Below are 17,875 nucleotides of genomic sequence, written 5' to 3'. Positions count from 1 at the left end.
CATCTATGCTTCAGTTTCCCTGTCAGTAAAATGGGAATAATTAGACTTGCCGCCTTCTTGAGATCTATACATGGAAAAACACCAAGCATTCTTAATAAGCAAAAACATAGCCTCTGACCTACAAAAAACACCCATGTTACTTAGTCCATGGTCCCTCCTGCACAGATTTCAACATAAAGACCATTGTTGTCTCTTCAACTTAGCAGAGAAACACAAATAGACTTAAACAATTCTCTCTCCTCCTTCCAGTCCCTCTACCTCTTTTACAAGAGGTGTCTCTATAAATGATTGCATGGAGGGTGGGAGTTTGAACAATGATACAGCCAGAGATCCAGCTGCATGATTTCAAACAATATTGTATTACAGCAAACAAACATTTTTCTTACAGTTTATTTAAAATGTAGATATATTTAAAAATACTGCAGGAGTTACAGGAGGTTTGCAGTGCTTAGTATAGAAAAGTGAATAACAACTGTCTTTTTTTTCTTTCTGCTGTTTTCTCTTATCCTCCCACTCAGTGTCTCGCTGGACTCTGAAATAGTCATTTTCTCCAGGATGTCAAATACATCTCTTCCCCCCCGCCCTCCCCCCATGTATCTGTCTCCATCTCCCACTATTGGCTCCCTGCTGGTGCCAATAGTAATTACAGGGAGCAGCCGCTGCAAGTAATAGCATTATGGAATGAAGACAGTTTGGCTGGGTGGGTGCAGACTGTTTAGCCCTCGTCTGTTTAAGAAGTTCTCATGTGCTTTGTACATCTCTCTGTTCTTCAAAGTATGTCAGGATGAGCAGTCCCTCTTGACCTCTGTGATGTGATTAAATCCAAGCTGGTTTTGCTGACTTTGTTTATTTTTAATATGCCTACACAATTGTATGGAACAGACAGGAAAGGAGATATACCAGTGAAATGATTTACATCATAGAAGTTGTAATAACTTTGACTTAATAATTCATCAAGAAAGTTATTTGCATAACCTAATGGGAAGCCTAGGACTCGAGGTGTAGAATGTGGGCCTTGCTCCAGGAAAGCATTTAAGCATGTGCATAATTTAAAGCAGGTGTATAGTCCAACTGAAGGCATTGAGTACCTATGAGCACTCCCATTGCCTTTAATGGGACTACTTACCCACATACAATTATGCATGTGCGTCAGTACTTTTCTGGATCCTGGCCTATATTCCTTGTGAGATGAATAGAGCATGAAATTGACTATGAACTGAGACTTTTCATTTTTGAACACATCAGCTGCTCCAGTTTTTCTTCTCAAACTATAGCAAACACAGCAATTTCCCTTTTTCACTTTACACTCTTTCCTTAGTCTCTGTGCAGTCTGTTTGGAGCTATGAACACCTCCTTTTAACCTTACTTCCGTTTCAACTCAGCAGGCACCACATTTTTTTTCTTGGTTCTCAGTATCTCCTCTTATCAGACACCATGCTTTTAAGCTGGCTCCCTGCATCTGTACTAGGTATCAGGGAGAACTAAAAGCTTCCAGCTTTCCTACTTTCTCTTGTCTGTCAAATTGGCTTTCCAGGAAGGAAAAAAAAAGAAGCAAAAAGCCCTTATGGTGAGTCATCTGTAACTTCAGTCCTTCCCATACTCCTATAGAAGTGTTACTTGCTATCTTTACTCTGCATGAAGATTCAACACCTCACCCTGCACTGCAAAAATTCCTAGACTCTTTGATAATACCCTATGCTTAAATAGAAAGTGTGCTCTACTGATGAACTGCAGTCAGCTAAAGAATGTGCACTGTCTTACCAGATTGGGTATATATTGCAGTTGTAGTTAAGACCAAAAATATACTGTAAGCAAACATCATCTCTAAGCAAACATCTAATATAACTTCCTATTTCAGTCCAGTGATCTAGTAATACAAGGAAATGGTCAAAAATTAGTTACATTTATGTTGCACCTTTCACTACTGTATGCTTAATTACAATTATTACCTATAACAATAATGGCCCAGAACCAAACTACTTGTACACTTGACTGTATTCTAAATTTAATGGAACAACTCGGGAATAATAATACCTAGGTCTTACACAGTGTGTTTCACTCATCAATCACAAAGCGGTTCAATATTGTTATCTCTATTTTACAGATGGGGAAACTGAAGTACAAGAAGTGACTTGCCTGAAGTCATACAGCAAAGCAGGGCTAGCGCCAGGAATTGAACTCAGGTCTCCTGTATCCTAGTCCAGGACCCTGCCCACTAGGGTATATCTTCATCTTGTATTTAAAAAATGATCTGAGTATTGTGCAAACAATTAAGACCTATGCTTAATGTTCAGCTGTGGTGAAAAAAGCAACCACGATCCATAAGGAATGGAAAAATACTGACAATAGTATGCCAATGTATAAGTTAATTATATGACCTCACTGGACTATTGTCTTCAGTTCTGATTACCCTGTCTCAGAAAGGATATAGCAAAAATATAGGGAGTTCAGAAGGACGTAACAAGAATGATTAGAGGCATGGGGGAAAAACATCAGTAAAAGACAGATTGAAAATGGGATTTACATTAGAGAGGAAATAAATATGGGACGAGAGAGAGATACAAAACAATTACTGATCCAGAGAAGGCAGATGGGGTGATTTCTTTTCACCTTTTCTCTCAGTACAAGAATAAGGGGACATTCAAGGACACTGAAAGCAAATTAAAAACTAATAGAAGGAATTTCTTTTTAACAGACTGCCCAAATAGCCTGCAGAATTCACTGCAACGTAATATCATTAAGGTCAAGAGCACAGATGGATTAATAAAGAGGATTGGTCATATGTGGATAAAGAAGAGCAACCAGAGTTAAAATCATAAGAATGAAAGTCTTATCAGATCATTTCCTGTTGGTTGGTGACAACTCAAATCATTTAAATTATTAAAATATCCCACAGAGCAATGTAAACTAAGTTTCATATCTGAAAGCAGCTGAAAATAGTTAAAACATATATTTGGCATTAAATACTAATTTATATTACTCCTATTTGCTCAGGATTGTATGGATCTACAACTCAATTTCAGTGTTATTAGCTTTGGGAGTTTTGCTTTTTATCTTTTGAACAAACAATAAAAAAATCCATTCTCTGTTTTAAAATGACTCCAAGCTCTTCAAAAAGAAATAGAGAGCCACAGTTAGATAACTCCTTGACCCTCTATTAGCTCTTGATTGTGGTTAAAAGTAAATAAGTCAAATTCTAATGTGATTATGTGGTTGAATAATAATACAGGGCTATTCATCTAATCACACTGCAAGGCGTATAACCTCTCATAAAGCCACATCTATTACCCCAAGGAAAGAAACCATTTTATATTTCTTTTATTTCAGTTGGTCTTCATCTGTATCTCTCCTATGGTAGGACTATATTTAGCAGTTTGTCTCTCTTGCATTATTTATGTTGTGTTAGCATAACTAAACTCTCATTCCTTTTTTTTGTGTCTCTAACTGCAGAAGACTCCTGATCTTCCTTTATAAGAATTACAGTATTTCATATGTTTTCTCCTTCATTGTCTCCTCTTTAACATTACCTAGGCTTCCACGCTCTGTGCCAAATTCTGCAGATTCATGCCCTAAGTGACCTTATTGAAGTCAGTAGGTCTGATTCTCGACTCACTCACACTTATGTTGATCAGGATTTACTCCAGTGGAGTCAGCAGATCTACATCAGTTTAAGAAAATATAGATTCTGGTACTGTGGGATTATACAGGCTGTAAATTAGGCCAGGATTTGGCCCTCTGTTAAAATATTTATAGTCTCTTAGCTTTAAACATGGCCAACCCTACTTCAGCTTATCCATGATCTCCAAAATGTCCTTCTCTTTGTTGCTTCCTTGACCCATTTGTTGTTTCTTCATTTTTTGTGCCACAATTGTATCCCCACGCTTTGCTCTTTTCGTTCTGTTCCACTTCATGCCTATCTGTATTTCTGTTTCATGCTTCATTTAAAGTGGCTAGCAGTACACAGGTATCAGCAGTGTTTAGCTAGCTTACTCATCATGCTGCAATGCAGGTTTCCAAAGACACTCTGTCTAACCTGATTCTTCTTTTCATCTCTTCCCTTTGCACTGGGGAAATAGACATAGTCCATAATTTTAAATTGTCCTTTTTTTATCCACGACAATCTTCCCCATAAACACATTTATATTCAACGTTGTTAGATTTAAGACTAATTACTAGAATCCTGCTATAATACCTTTCAGATAAGAGCACGTGTCCATTAGCAATTAGTCTGAGAACACCAACTCAAACACAGAGGTCATAACATCCCTCAGATGATTACAGCTTCCAGTCACTACCATTTCAGGGTCAGATGTGAACCAACGGCCTAAGGTGAAATTCATCCCCATTCACAGTTCCAGCACATCACTTCAGTCCCACATAAGCCCTGTTTTGAATTTCACTGCTAGAGAAGGAGCCCATGACAAATCCCCATGAGTCATGTAGCTCCCCACCTATAACAATGCAGGTAAGCAGCTATTCACATTGCAGCTATGATAAGTGCTGGATCTATAACTGCCCTCCCCCGCCTAATTTTTCAGTTAGGGCTTTTTGTAATATTCACAAAACTAAAGAGGAAATCCCCTGTCTTTAAGGAGGTTCCAAGCTAAACCACATTACACCTATTATAGGTTTGGCCTCAGTCTAGTTTTGACAGCTACTATAAATACATAAATCCTGCTATTTTAGAGTCTTTTAAAAGATGCATGCAACACATTGTTCATGAGAATGGAGTGGGCATGTTTCAACATGTAAAATGAATGCTGAGACTCCATCAATTATTGCTCAGTGGAAAGCTAAAGCTTTTTCGTTAAGTCAAAATATCTTCCAAAGCCCTAGGAAAAAATGTGTATTTTTTTTTGGGGGGGAGGAGGATCCAGATGTTTGATTGCAATAACTCGAACTCCCTATTCAGTATGTGGTATGGGTTTTTTATTAAATATCTTTTTAAAATAACCGGGAGTTAGCAGCTGCAGTATGTGTGGGTGGAGAACCCGATCTTAGCTCCACAGGAAGAAAAAATACAACAGATGCAAATCAGAGGAAATTTTTTTTATTTTTAATAAACTGGGGGGCTGTAAGCAATGGATTTTCAATAAACAATGTGGGCTTTAAATTGTACCAGTTGAAGTCTGGAGTGTTAATATCATTCTCATTTGTAAGATAATTTGTTTGTTAACTTTTGCAGGCTTACTCCAGATGACAATTGCTGAGAAAACAAGGCTTCTAGCAGCCTTTTTCAAAAATGTGTTTCAACATTTTATCATTTAATTAAACTTTCATTGCAACAAAGAGAAAATATTTGCCACTAGCAATAATTTAGCATCAGGGAAACAGATTATTTAACCACAAATATTTGCCTTTTTTTGCTTATTTTTATTCAATGGTTAAACAAATTAGGCTGCATCATTAGCAAGACACAATAAATGTTTTGTCTTAACAAAAATTCCTTTAAAAATCTTCAGCAGTTTTCTCACTAATTCTCTCTAACCTATATCCAAAGTGATTTTTTCCTTTCAGTATCTGTGTCCTACATACCCATCTATTTCTTTAAGCAGATCCTTATTTGATTTCTCTTCTGTCTCCCAGATCACACCGACTCACTCTCCTTCCTTCTCCTGAGATCTGGGCAGAGGGTCTTCCATAGGCAGATGTGAGCCCCTCCGTGGGCCCGAGTTGGCCAGGATCAGGTAAGGGCTGTCATTTCTCTCTAGCACCACTGTCTATCTCCCCAGACCCTGCAGGGGACTGTCCATGAAATGCAGGGTCCATGCTGGGCTAAGGAATATCATGAGGACAGGCCAGGACAGCAGTGAGACTGGCTTGGGGAGGTACACATCCTCCTCCCTCTCCAAGTTGGATTAGTTTCAAGAAGAGATGAATAAAGCCCTCAGCTGTAACTTTTCTGCAGGACACCCCCGTCTTTCTCAGGGAACCTGGTCAAAGCTGGTCCCTGGCAGTGTGGCCTCAATGGAGCCAGGAGTGCTGGCAGGGGTAAAACTACCCCTGGGATAGAGAGGATTTATGCAGATGGCCCTGGCATCACATGAATTTTGGAGGATCTGCTAGGCTTTGGGGCAGCTTTCTGTGAGCATACAACACACCCTCCCTCCTCCAAGGACATCTCCATGAACTCTGAGGGATGTTTCCCTTGTAAAATGGGTTATTCCATGGGAGGGGATGATTTTGTCTTCTATCCCCAGGATTTTCTTCCCTCTGCCTTTTCTTCCCTTTCTCTTTCACTGGGTCCTTCTCTTCTTATCTATCACCATCCCTATCAAATACTGCTGTAAGATGGGGCTATTCCTGGGGGCGGGGGAGGGAGGAACCTTTAGTGAAGATGCAGGGTGGGCATCTTGATTTGAGCAGGGTCTGTCTGGGATCAGGATTTTGAATACAGGTCAGAAGCAAATAGGGAGCCAGGGAGTACATGGAGCATTGGAGAGGTGCACTGATGGTGGACTTTTAGATGCAAGCTGCTGCATGCTTTACAAGTTGCATTCTTCTCCTCCAGGTAGTGTGAACTGCGGTTGGGTAGTCTGGGAAGTGATAAGACATGGTTCACAATGGCAAGGTCCCCATCAAAGAGAATGAGGCAGATAGGGCAATATTCAATTCTCACCCTTGTTGCAATTTGTGGTCTTGAATCTTCTCTCACTTATACTGTTTTTTACATGTGTAACTGTTGGCTTTAATGGAGTTACTCCTGATTTACACTACAGTGAATGATAAGAGGATTAGGCATTGGGCATCTGACTCATAAAGACTACTCTGTCTTTGCAGACTAACATGACAATCACTCTGAATGTCCTCAGCTGATGGTTAAGTTAATATTTTGGGAAGCTTCCTGCATGTATTTCACTCCTTCTTCTCCCACTACTTTGGAATTAAATTTGAGTCATTTACTCTTCATCTACTTGCTTTTTTCCTTCAAGGCATGGAGGCACTCATGGTGATGCATTTTTTTTTTTGCACAGTTGCATGTAGTCATCTGTATATTAGAGCTGGTAGGGAATTTTTTGATGAAACTGTTTTAGTTGGAAAATGTCAGTTCATCAAAACCAAAACTTAATGACCCTCTCTCATTTCCAATGAATTGCTTGATTTGAAAAAAATTTGGGGGAAAAATTTTGAAATTATGTCCAATTTTGACATTTTCAAAACAATGTTTTATTCAAAACATCTGAATTTAGAACTTTTGTTAAATTATGTACAAAATTATTTTACATAATTGTAAAATGTTGCAATCTAAATGAAATGTGTTGAAATTATTGAAATGAAATATTTTGTCAACACCAATATGATTTTTGTAGTATTGGTTCATGAACATTTTCAAAATTTTTGACTTGTTTTGGGAGGGGGGAAGAAAATGTAGACAACTAAAACTCTCATATTTCTTGTCCAGCTATAATGTTAGATATGGCTACTTCCTTGGAGGCAGGTTTTGCCTCTACCTTTTGTTGGTACAAGGTTTAGGGGGGCATGTAGGATATGCACTCCTCTATGACATGGAGCTCAGCTCTCTGGGAGTGAGATGTGGAGAAGATCAGGTGCATCAAAGGATCTGCCACTAAGCAGACTTTCTGGTTCTTCCTCCCCATGGAGACAAGGGAACTACTTAGCCTGGGGATAGAAGATACTTCTACCCACTCTGTGGCAGAGATTTGTCGTGCCTAGCTGAGTTACTCAAGCTAGGTCCTGAGGAAACTGGAATCACCCTTGATGAGTGATTCTGGGCTACATCAGTGTTTCGGTGCTCTGTATTCTCTTTGGCTTTTTCAAGGCCTACCATATGTGACTGTGCAATCATATTCTGCTCTGCTTATCTGATTGGGTTCATTTTAAGCTATTTGTAGGCAGCACAAAAAGAGACCAGATTAAAATCAATGTAGACAGTGTGTTCCTACACATGCCCTGTATTTATAGGTATTAGAAATGGGAATGAGTCATCCAGCAATACCGTTAAGTACTGACAAATGGTTGTCTAAGGCTCTGATAAGTAAAATCTTTCTGACTTATTGCTTACTGTCTGTATCCGCATATGGGTGGCAAAGACAAAGGGACTGTTTTACTCTCTTCTTCCCAAAGGACACAACTGCAGTCCTTGCTCAGGCACACTTTCCATTGAAATGGAAGGGATCTGATGGGACAGGAGGACTAGGCTTCAGATCATGTCTTGGGAAGGCAGGGGAAATAAAGGTATTTTGCTCGCACAAGTGTAAATGTTTGGGTGCCTCTGTTTTCTCTCTAGTTACAATGATATTTTAAAAACCCTGTGTCTGGTGTTCTAACTCTCCTAAAATTCACACGGTGTTTTATCTTCCAAATCATTCTGGGTTTACAAGATGTTAGCAGTTAGAAACTGAACAATAAAGCACAGAATAGCAACAATTATAGTGGAAATGTCACCTGAAGAAAACGGAATGTGCTATCTTTATTGTTTATCTGAGACACATTTCTAGGGAACTGTGGTTATGTACCCAGAGGGTCTCAGTTAAAATCATTTTCGCAACAGAGCAAGTGCAATTTATGATATAATAATAAACAGAAATATAGTATTTAAGTGAAACCAGTGCATGCATTAATAGTAAATCTTGTGCTTGCACATTCAAGATTGTTTTATTTTTGCAAAAACATACTTTTTTAAAAAAAAAAAGTCAGATTCTGAAGCTTGAATGTGTTCCCATTGAAGTCAATGGCAAAATTCTCATTGACTAATCTGGGAACAGAATTAAGTTCTGTTATGATCTACCAATTTTGAGTAATGTTTCCCGTTAATGGTGGTTCCACAGAAAGGGTACAGGATCTGTGTCTCTGTTTTGCTATAGCAATCCTCTTTAGCTCAAGAGGGAGAATGCTCAGCTCCAAAAGCACAGCTGTCGGAGTTCTAGGCCTAGAGAGGGACAGACTAGATTTGCACATGGTGCCTTCCTTTCCTTGGTCTGCCTTAACTATTCAACGAGCTCTAAGGAAGAGAGAGAATCAATATGGAAACAGCAATGTTACCTTTTAATTGAGGGCCAAATTCCACCCACCTTTACTCATGATGGGTAGTTCCTTACCAGAGAAGTGCTCTCATTGAAAACAGTGCAACTGATTGTGTTATAAGGTACTAGTCAGGATGAGTGATGTTCACAGAATTAGGCAAGGGAAGATAGCACATGGGATGCTCTGTAGTCTAACTGCAATTTACATTTTGTTCACTTCCTATTCTAGAAATCTTGATCCCTGTTTTTCAGCTACAAGTACCTGAGATTTTATTGTTGTTGTATTTATAATGTTTGCATGCGAGATATGAGGAAGGGTTGCCTTGGTTTGAGTCAGGCACTGGTGTGAGTGTAGGCAGCCAATGTGCAAACATCCCCTGGCCACTCTGCCAAAGCATTTCACTGCCACACCTTGTTGTTTTTTTTGTACTGGACTATCCTCAAACAGCAAAGTGTGCTGTAGGTTGGATGTCACAAACTGGGGATTAAGAGGAATCCAGGAAACTTTCTTTCTTTTTCACTTTGCAACACTAGATAGGATTTGGATTTGGTCCATGGAAGGTGAAAAAGTAAGGCCTGATCCTGCCTCTCTAACGTGAGTTGCACTTGCTCCCACTGGTCTCTCTCAGTGCACCCCATCAGGTGTCAGGCTTTGTGCTTTTACCCTTCCCTGGGTGGGACTCTGCAGTTCCCCATCTGAGAACAGGGCCCAGGCTACAATACCCTGTAAATCAGCCATTTGTAGTGCAAGGCTCATTTCTTTAACCTTGCCTTCTCTAACATAAACATTATAGCAATGTGTGTGTATAAAAAATTCCAAAACAAAACACTCCACTGCACACATTTCTCCTCCCGGGGAGAGGATGAGAGAACAAACATATGACAGATGTTTTTAAACTTCCAGCTTAATGCACTGCTGGAAGATGCTCAGACACTATGGTGATTAGTGCAGCATAACAACCTATAGAGAACAGAAAGTTGTAGATGAATCCCGATGACTAATATCTAACCAATTGCATATTTTGGCCCTGCAAGTTCCGGTTCCCAAGAAGGATCCTGAAAAAAGATATAGGAAGAGATTTTTCATAAACATGAGTTGTGTGTATTGCATAGGCTGAACTAAGTTATTGCTTCAAGGTCTTTGTCTTGCATTTTCAAAATTTGATTAGTGATTGTTTTACAGACTCCCAGTCTGTGTAGCATACCAACCCCTGTATGTAATGTGCACTGCTTCCCAACCGTTCATATTCAGGGTTCAAAAAATAGAAATGGACAAATGAAGTTGACCCCTGGGAACTAAAATAGTGTATGTTGAGTCATAAGCCTCTGGAAATCTTGTCTTTTGGAACAAATGCTCAGTGGATGCTGATAGATTTTTAACTGCTTTATTTCTACATCCAGAAAAATCCCTCTGCAAAGCATCCACCAAGCTCTGGCTCAGTCGATGTGTTCTGTGCAATGAGACATGGCATGTCCAAACAATGCCCATGACCAGATACTGGGGTGGTTAGGATGCTTGCTAAATATTGGGAGACCTGTGTTCACTTCCATGCTTTGCTACACACTTTCAGTGTGACCTTCGGCAAGTCACTTAACCTCTTTGCGCCTCAGTCCCCCATCCATAAAATGGTGATACTAGCATTTCCATACCTCACAGGGGTGTTGTGAAGAGGCATACATTCAAAATTGTGAAAAGTTACGGTAATGGGGACCATATAAGCACGTTACGCAGACCCAAACTAGCAGGTCCATGAAAATAGTGTTTCCCTTTCTTCTGATAGTAGCATCACCTTCTGCTGAATGGTGGTAAAATTCCAGGGGCTTGATGGATTATTTCAAGAGGATGAAAAATCAGTGAAGTGAAATCTCAGCATATTCTAAGTGCAATTTATTTTATTCACAATCTCAGTTCTGGAACAAAATGGTTAACAGCATGCAGGGCAATCTCCCCGCCCCCGCTTTCAGAAATCTCAGCCCAATATGAATGTCTGGTTCCTAGAGGGCAACTCTGCCTCAAGAATTTACCTTAATCAGAGATTAAGGAAGAAGGCAAAATCTTCCACTGCTTCTCCTCCAGTGCCTTGGATAAACCCAAACTAAACAATACCATGTGCCTTCCAAAACTAACAGTGTGCTCCGGAGGCTAAGAAAAAACCTTGGAAGACTGTGGCTACATTTATGCTTGGACCTGGGGGTGTGATTTGCAGCTCGAGTAGACATACTCATGGTAGCTTTCATCAAGCTAGTGAGCTACAAACAGTAGTGTAGATGTGGTATCATGGGCAGTGGTGACAGAGGCTAGCTGTCCCCAGTATGTACCCACGAGATCTGGGTGGGTGTGCACTCAGTGTGGCTAGCCTGTGCTGCCGCAGCTGCACTACTGTTTTTAGCGTGCTAGCTCAATGAGAGCTAGTATGAGTGTATCTACCGGAGCTGCGAATTACACCCCAGCTCCAAATGTAGACATAACCCATGTACAACCTGCCACCTGGTGACATCTCCCATAGCAATAGTTTCTGAATAATGTGTTGTGAATGAGAAGTCCATGTAGTGCTTTTGGAATCTCTGTGGATTTACATATATGCACCCTCATACTTCCCTTTGTCACTTATTAGTTTGCTTAGCTTGTTATTCTAAACAGCGACTGATGCTAGACTACTTGATGCTGTTTATCAAGCCCACTCCTGCTGTGGTGAGAAGCTGCTACGCTGGAGACCTCTTTAAGGGTTCTTTTGCTTTGATCAAAGTGCATCTCAGATCGTTGCTACAGTGAGTGGAGGCACATTGTACATAATTCTCTGACAATATCAGCCTTGATGCCCAGTTTATAAGCTTCATTCATTTCCTGGCTCACTCCTTTTCCTGGTCTCTTCTCCTCCTCCACCCCCCTCCAATTCCTGGTCTTCCAGACTACTACCCTCTCCTCATTCGTGTCTTTACTTAAGACTCCCTTCTGCTGTGATACTCACAAGGAGTGAGCCAGTAATGATTTAAAAAAATGGCAACAAAAATACTTTTTACTGCCCCAGCCAAATATGTGCTTGCCTAAAATGAGTAACCATGATCATCTTGCTGTAACCTTTTTCCTTCCTGCTGTTTGTTAACCTCACTCATCATGTCATATCTAATAATAGGTTGTAAGCTCTTTCTCTAAAGCATCTTGCATAGTTTTGGGTGCTGTAAACATAATATGTAGTTGTTCTCCATTTGCTGCCCAACCTCCCCCCTTCCCCCATTGCAGAATCCCATACTAATCTCATTTCTTTGTCCGCCTCACTTGTCAAGCACATTGAAACGTCAATTTCTCCTGTGCTTCTTCTGACCTGACTGTGGGATTTCACTCCTTCACCTTGGCCACCACAGTGACGAAGGTATGCATGAAGGTCACACTCCCTGCGGGACATGTGAACAGTAGAGCAGGCCCTTCCAATCAGAATGTAAATTCAGCTGGGCAAGTTGCTGCAGTTCTCACAAATGCTTCTTTAACCACTCCTAATATCAGGGTACCTGTTCCACAGCAAAAATTCCCACGAACTTCACTGGTCTTTCAATGAAGACCTGAATGAATAATTTTAATATTAAAATAGTGGTAAAATAAGATCAGTCCAAGATACGTTAAAGTGTAAGTCAGTGCCCCCCCCGAGGACAGGGACTCTGAACCTGGGGGTCATGAAGAGCTGTCATGTGGTTACATCTACCCTGTCCTACCTCTATAACTAATGGCTGTAGGGCCCTGGTTAGATGGGAGAGGGTGTCAGTGGGGTCCTGCTATGGAAAAGGTTAGGAAACACTGTGTCAAGAACCCTTCTCACTCAAGAGAATGTCAGCTAATGAAACACTCAAGCCACATCACGGTATTGTTCAGATCTAATCTAGTCCTGTCAACTCCAGACTCGAGAGAAGTTCTGAGTTGGAACTGAACACTGTGGTTTGGGCCCATCTCTCATTAACATGAGTTATTATTGAATAGTTTCTATTTAGTGGCTATATGTGGGAGAGAGGAGTGAAATGTCTGTGCGGCGGGGGCGAGTTTTCTTTCTGCAGAGATGTTGGGAAGGTGAGAAATGGACTGCATGTAATGTTTAAGCTGAACTCCTCTTTGAGAGAGGGTGTAGTGTCTTTTTGCTTTTATGTGTTAGTGTGGCTGAAGATATAAGAGGCCCTCTGCTTTGGCTCATTGCACAATGTATGTCTTATCTATATAATATTTGGAATACAGTCATCAGCCCATTGTATGTGACAGGTTTCTGAGTAAATATCATTGAGGGTGGTTGCCCTTAATCACCCAGTTGGCAGACCCAACAGGTGGCTCTAGCACTGCAGTATAAATCATGTGCAGAAAAGGAATGTATTGATATTATCATGGGCCAGATCTTCAGAGGGTATAATACGGTATAGCTCCATCGACTCAAACAGAGCTATGGAGATTTATGCTCTCTGTGGATCTGGCCTATGGCATACTAGCAAGTTACCTGTCCTATCCTAATTAATTAATATTTAATTGATTTTTTTCAATTAATATAGTTTATTTTAATTTTCAACAATGGGTTGGGTGTGTCTTTGCCTGCAAATATCCTTTTATGTGACTCTGAGTGGCTTCTGTGACTTTTTGCTAGGGCTGAGCAAGGTGCTTCCTATATTACCAATATATTATCAAGTTGTCATAAAATGGGGGATTTATTTTTATGGGCAAGTCATCAGCTAACACCAACTGTTGTGCTGTACATTTGTGGTTTTTTTATTTAATGTATGTTTCTCATTTGGAACTTACAGCCCATTGCAATGGTCCATGGGTTTCTATGGTAGGTGCCAGTTGGACAGAAATAATGTATCATTCTTCAAGCAGAGGAAGTTAGCAACTGGCCTGTATTATTATGGAATTACGTTAAGGTTCTGATCTTGATCTCTGAAGCCCTCAAAGGGTTTGGCTCAAGCTATTTCAGGGACTGTGTCTCCTTTCAGAATCAGTAACCACTAATCTCAGTGCTTTCATACCAACGGCAAGAGTCACTTATTTGACTTCTTTCCCACCATAAATCAGTAAATTATAACAGAGCAGGCGGGGGAGAGAAACTTGAAACAGACAGACAGACACCTAACAACCACTCCCTCCAAACCCCCAGCCCCTCCCCAAAAAACCCACCACAGCAACACCAATTTGTAAAGCACTCAGACACCACAGCTGTGAGCCCACTTTGAGAGTTTGGGAAGAACCTCATACCTGACATCAGTGGAATTACACCCATTAACACTGTCATAGAGTGTGGGGGAGTCGGGGCCCACACCCCCCACTTCCAGCAATTCACGTGACTGTCAGCTAGCCAGTAAAACAGAAGGGTTATTAGACGACAGGAACACAGTCCCAAGCAGGGCTTGTAGGTACAACCAGGACCCTCAGCCAGGTTGCTCTGGGGGGCAAGGATCTTAGACCCCAGACTTGGGGTTCCCTGCCTCTTCCCAGCCAGCCCAAAACTGAAACCAAAACCCTCTCCAGTAGGCTCTCCCCCCTCCTTCTCTCTCCCTCTCCCTTTGTCCAGTTTCCCAGGCCAAGGTGTTGACTTGCCCCACCCCCCTTCCTGGCTCAGGTTACAGGCTCAGGTACTGTCCCGCACCTAAAGTCATCCCCTGCTCTCCCATCCCCCATGTAGACAGTCCACTAAAACTAAATGACATTCCCAGGCCAATCCACCCCGCTCCCTACTGCGTCACAAACACCAAATGTGAATTTGATCCACAGCATTTTAATGTTATGTCTTGCTTTGCATTGGATATAACAAACCAAATTCTGCCCTCTTTTTCTCGCTTACAATCCCACTGGGGATGCATTGATGTGGAACAGAATGAGGCTGGCATTCTATTTATGTTTCCATTTCCTGAACCACCACTCCTTCATGGCACCTGAGCACAGATTCATCTCTTCTGTTTTTAAGTTCTTCATTTTTAATGCTCACATCCTGCAATGCACAGAGATGCATCAGATATGTTGGGTTTTATTTATGTTTTCCTCACACTTATTAATGATGCAGAACACACATAGATGTCATTTAGACTCCTGTATTTGTCCTTCATATTTTGAAACTATACAGTGTAGTCTCACCTGCTCACTATTATTCTATTCAGTTTCTGGACTAAAAAGTTGGTTTTATCCCCATAAAAGTCATTGGGAATTCTGCCATTGATGTCAACATGACAAGAATTAAGCCCTAAATTATAATTGTCTCCTAATTCTGTTTTTCCTTCTGTCTCTTTCATTAAAGTTTTTCCTCTTCTGACTAGTAGTGCTCTTTATTCTGTGTTTAAGCTTTACATCAGATATCACCACTGCTCCCAATAGTCCTAGAATAGTGTGAATGCTTTTTAAAAAAACTTTATCTATGAATCCTCAGAGTTTCTGAAAATGTTGAGAGATGACTTCTTGAGATTAATCTTTAGAGAGCCCTAGCAGGTACTGAACACCCTTGGCTCCATATACTGCATATTCTGTGGCAAGAGACATGATCCCATTAACTGTGTCATCTTTAAAACCTATGAACCAAACATGCACACTTTTATACCCATGCAGTTCCAAGCTACAGTCCCAAATGTTCAAACTTAAGTACGAAAGCCATACATAGGCACTTATATAAATGACTGGATTTTCAGAGGTGCTGAACACCACAACTATCCATGATTCCAGTAGGAATTGTGGGTGCTCAGCATCTCTGACAATCAGGCCACTTACTTAGAGTCTCAGTGAAGTCAACGAGAGCTGTATGAACTCACTGACTTTCAGTATTGTGACATTAAGTGCCTAAAATTAGGCACCTCATTTAAAAAAATATTAGCCAAACTCTCCAGAGAGCTACATGGCCGTAACTGAGTACAGAATTTAGTCTGAAGTTCATGTGCTCATTGCCATTTGGGGATGATTTACGCGTATAGACCTTAATAACAGTAGTAGGAGTTAACCATATCTATCTCCCATGTATCTGTGTGAAAAACAGATCCCCTACCCGGGAGTTTTCCTTTTAACTTTTTGTTTAATGAATGTTGTAATATGCAATAACATTTTGTTACAGAGAGCAATGACACATCCTGTACCAGAACAGATATGAACACTGACATCAGAAGAGAGAGAGCTTTGTTCATCTGTTCTAAAAACAAATATCCACATTTTTTCTCCCATTGCTTGAAAAACAATTCTGTGCTCTAATACATCCACCGTGTGGGGTGAGTGGATCTGGCCTGGAAGCCAAAACCAACAATTTCCACATGTTGAACCAGAAGCTAGAAAAAGGAATAAGGTGGGTCTCCATTCTCAAGTCTGCATGTACATATGAGGGTTTGGAATCCCAGATGTTCTCACAGATGGCTCACTGAAATTATGCTGCCACCAGGAGAAAAGATTAGATGAACTTGCTGCTTAACCTCTTCCCCCCACCCCACACTGATGAAATAGAGTAAATAATTAGGAAAGAGCAGGATGTTTTGCTAGTTACTGTCTTCTTCAGAACCCAACACTGCAGATTTTCACTCTTCTTTTTCCTTCAAACTCTTTGGATTATTTTTATGTCTCCAAAAATAAACTGCATGTAACTGTACTTGGGTCAAAGATTTCCTAGCTACCCGACCAACACTTCTTCACTCACATCCTTTCCCAGAGAAATAAAGCCCCACTTTGGGTCTGGCTTCTTGGTCCCAAATGCAGGGAAATGAGCACTTTCCCGCCTATGTATATCAGAACTCTGATTTTTCTGGGCCTCCATCAATATTTTTCATGTTGTCTCTGAAATTCACAGAGCAGAAAATTACAGAATCTCTCCCTTCTTTACAATATTATTGGATGCATCTTTTAATATTTTATTGGGCTCTGCCTCCTAAAGGCTTGTTTTATAATTGCAGTTTTTCACAATAGTACCCAACTTACTTGTCAGCTAACTTTAATAAAATAGGGAAAAGACCGGGGGGTGGGGGGAAGGAGGTTGTCTTTGCCATCTTCTTCCTCTGCAAGACTCAGTATTTGTGTGTCATCTTCCCTGATTTTAAAGAGCTGAATCCAATAGCTAAACAGTTTGTGTTGCTAGCACAGTAAGATGGTTGTCTGTTTGAGGCTGTTCTCCATGTGAATCCAACTAATACTGCAGCCATTCAGGTTTGCTGTCACAGTTCTGGACTTTGATGGCAAGCATCCAAGATATACAGAAGTCAGGTTCATCTTGTGCAAAAAGCTGTGGTCAAGCCCTTCCTGCATATTATACTGAGCTGCACTCGGATGCACACGGATGTGCCTGCAGTGTTGCAGGCTTCATGCTAACTGGCATTTATTTTGCTTTTTAACATTATTGAAACAAAAACCAATGTCCCCCAAGAACTCCACTCAAGTATCCCAAAATGAGAGGTTGATCCATTGGCCATTAAAAGACTGCAAATGATTTTAATTAACTTCCTGGAGCTCTGGATCGCACCGTTAATGAGCATGTAAGTTAGCAATGGGACACATCTCAGATTTACCTCCAATGGCTGTATTCATACACAAATCATTAAAAATCTTATTTTATTTTGACTATGTAAAATGGCCACCCTCTCACTCTCTCCAGCTGACAGACCCCATTGCAATGTGCTCCCCATTCCCACTGTCTACCCCATCTTCTCTCTTTCTTGAGAGGAAAAGAGGGGAATGAAGGGCAACTGCCCTGCAGAGGCAGTCAGGGGAGAGTTTGTCATTCTTTGCAGGCAAGTAGGACGGATGGCTATTGGGATTCACATTTACTATTTGCTAAATGCCAAATCTAAGTATTAGGTATGTGGGGTGAAATTCACTCAGGTGGAGAAGGTCAGCACAAGGCTGATGTAGCGCTAACATTCAGGTTGGGTTCATGCATGTGTTGAAATGTAAAGGTCTTGGATGGAAA

At 40.7% G+C, this 17,875-nt stretch overlaps 1 long non-coding RNA gene across 1 annotated transcript in view; it reads left to right on the top strand.

The window, feature by feature from the left end:
• Positions 1-17,875, top strand: part of LOC123365655 — a 98,727-nt gene that overhangs the window by 14,620 nt on the left and 66,232 nt on the right. Inside the window, exons 2-3 of the long non-coding RNA XR_006577680.1 lie at positions 2,105-2,220; positions 5,587-5,687. This is a non-coding gene — a long non-coding RNA (uncharacterized LOC123365655). The remainder of the gene's footprint in view (positions 1-2,104; positions 2,221-5,586; positions 5,688-17,875) is intronic.

The sequence above is a fragment of the Mauremys mutica genome, chromosome 3 (genome assembly GCF_020497125.1).
Source record: "Mauremys mutica isolate MM-2020 ecotype Southern chromosome 3, ASM2049712v1, whole genome shotgun sequence".
Classification (NCBI taxonomy): domain Eukaryota; kingdom Metazoa; phylum Chordata; order Testudines; family Geoemydidae; genus Mauremys; species Mauremys mutica.
Note: the sequence above shows the minus strand (reverse complement) of the source record. Positions and strands in the feature narration are given on the sequence as shown.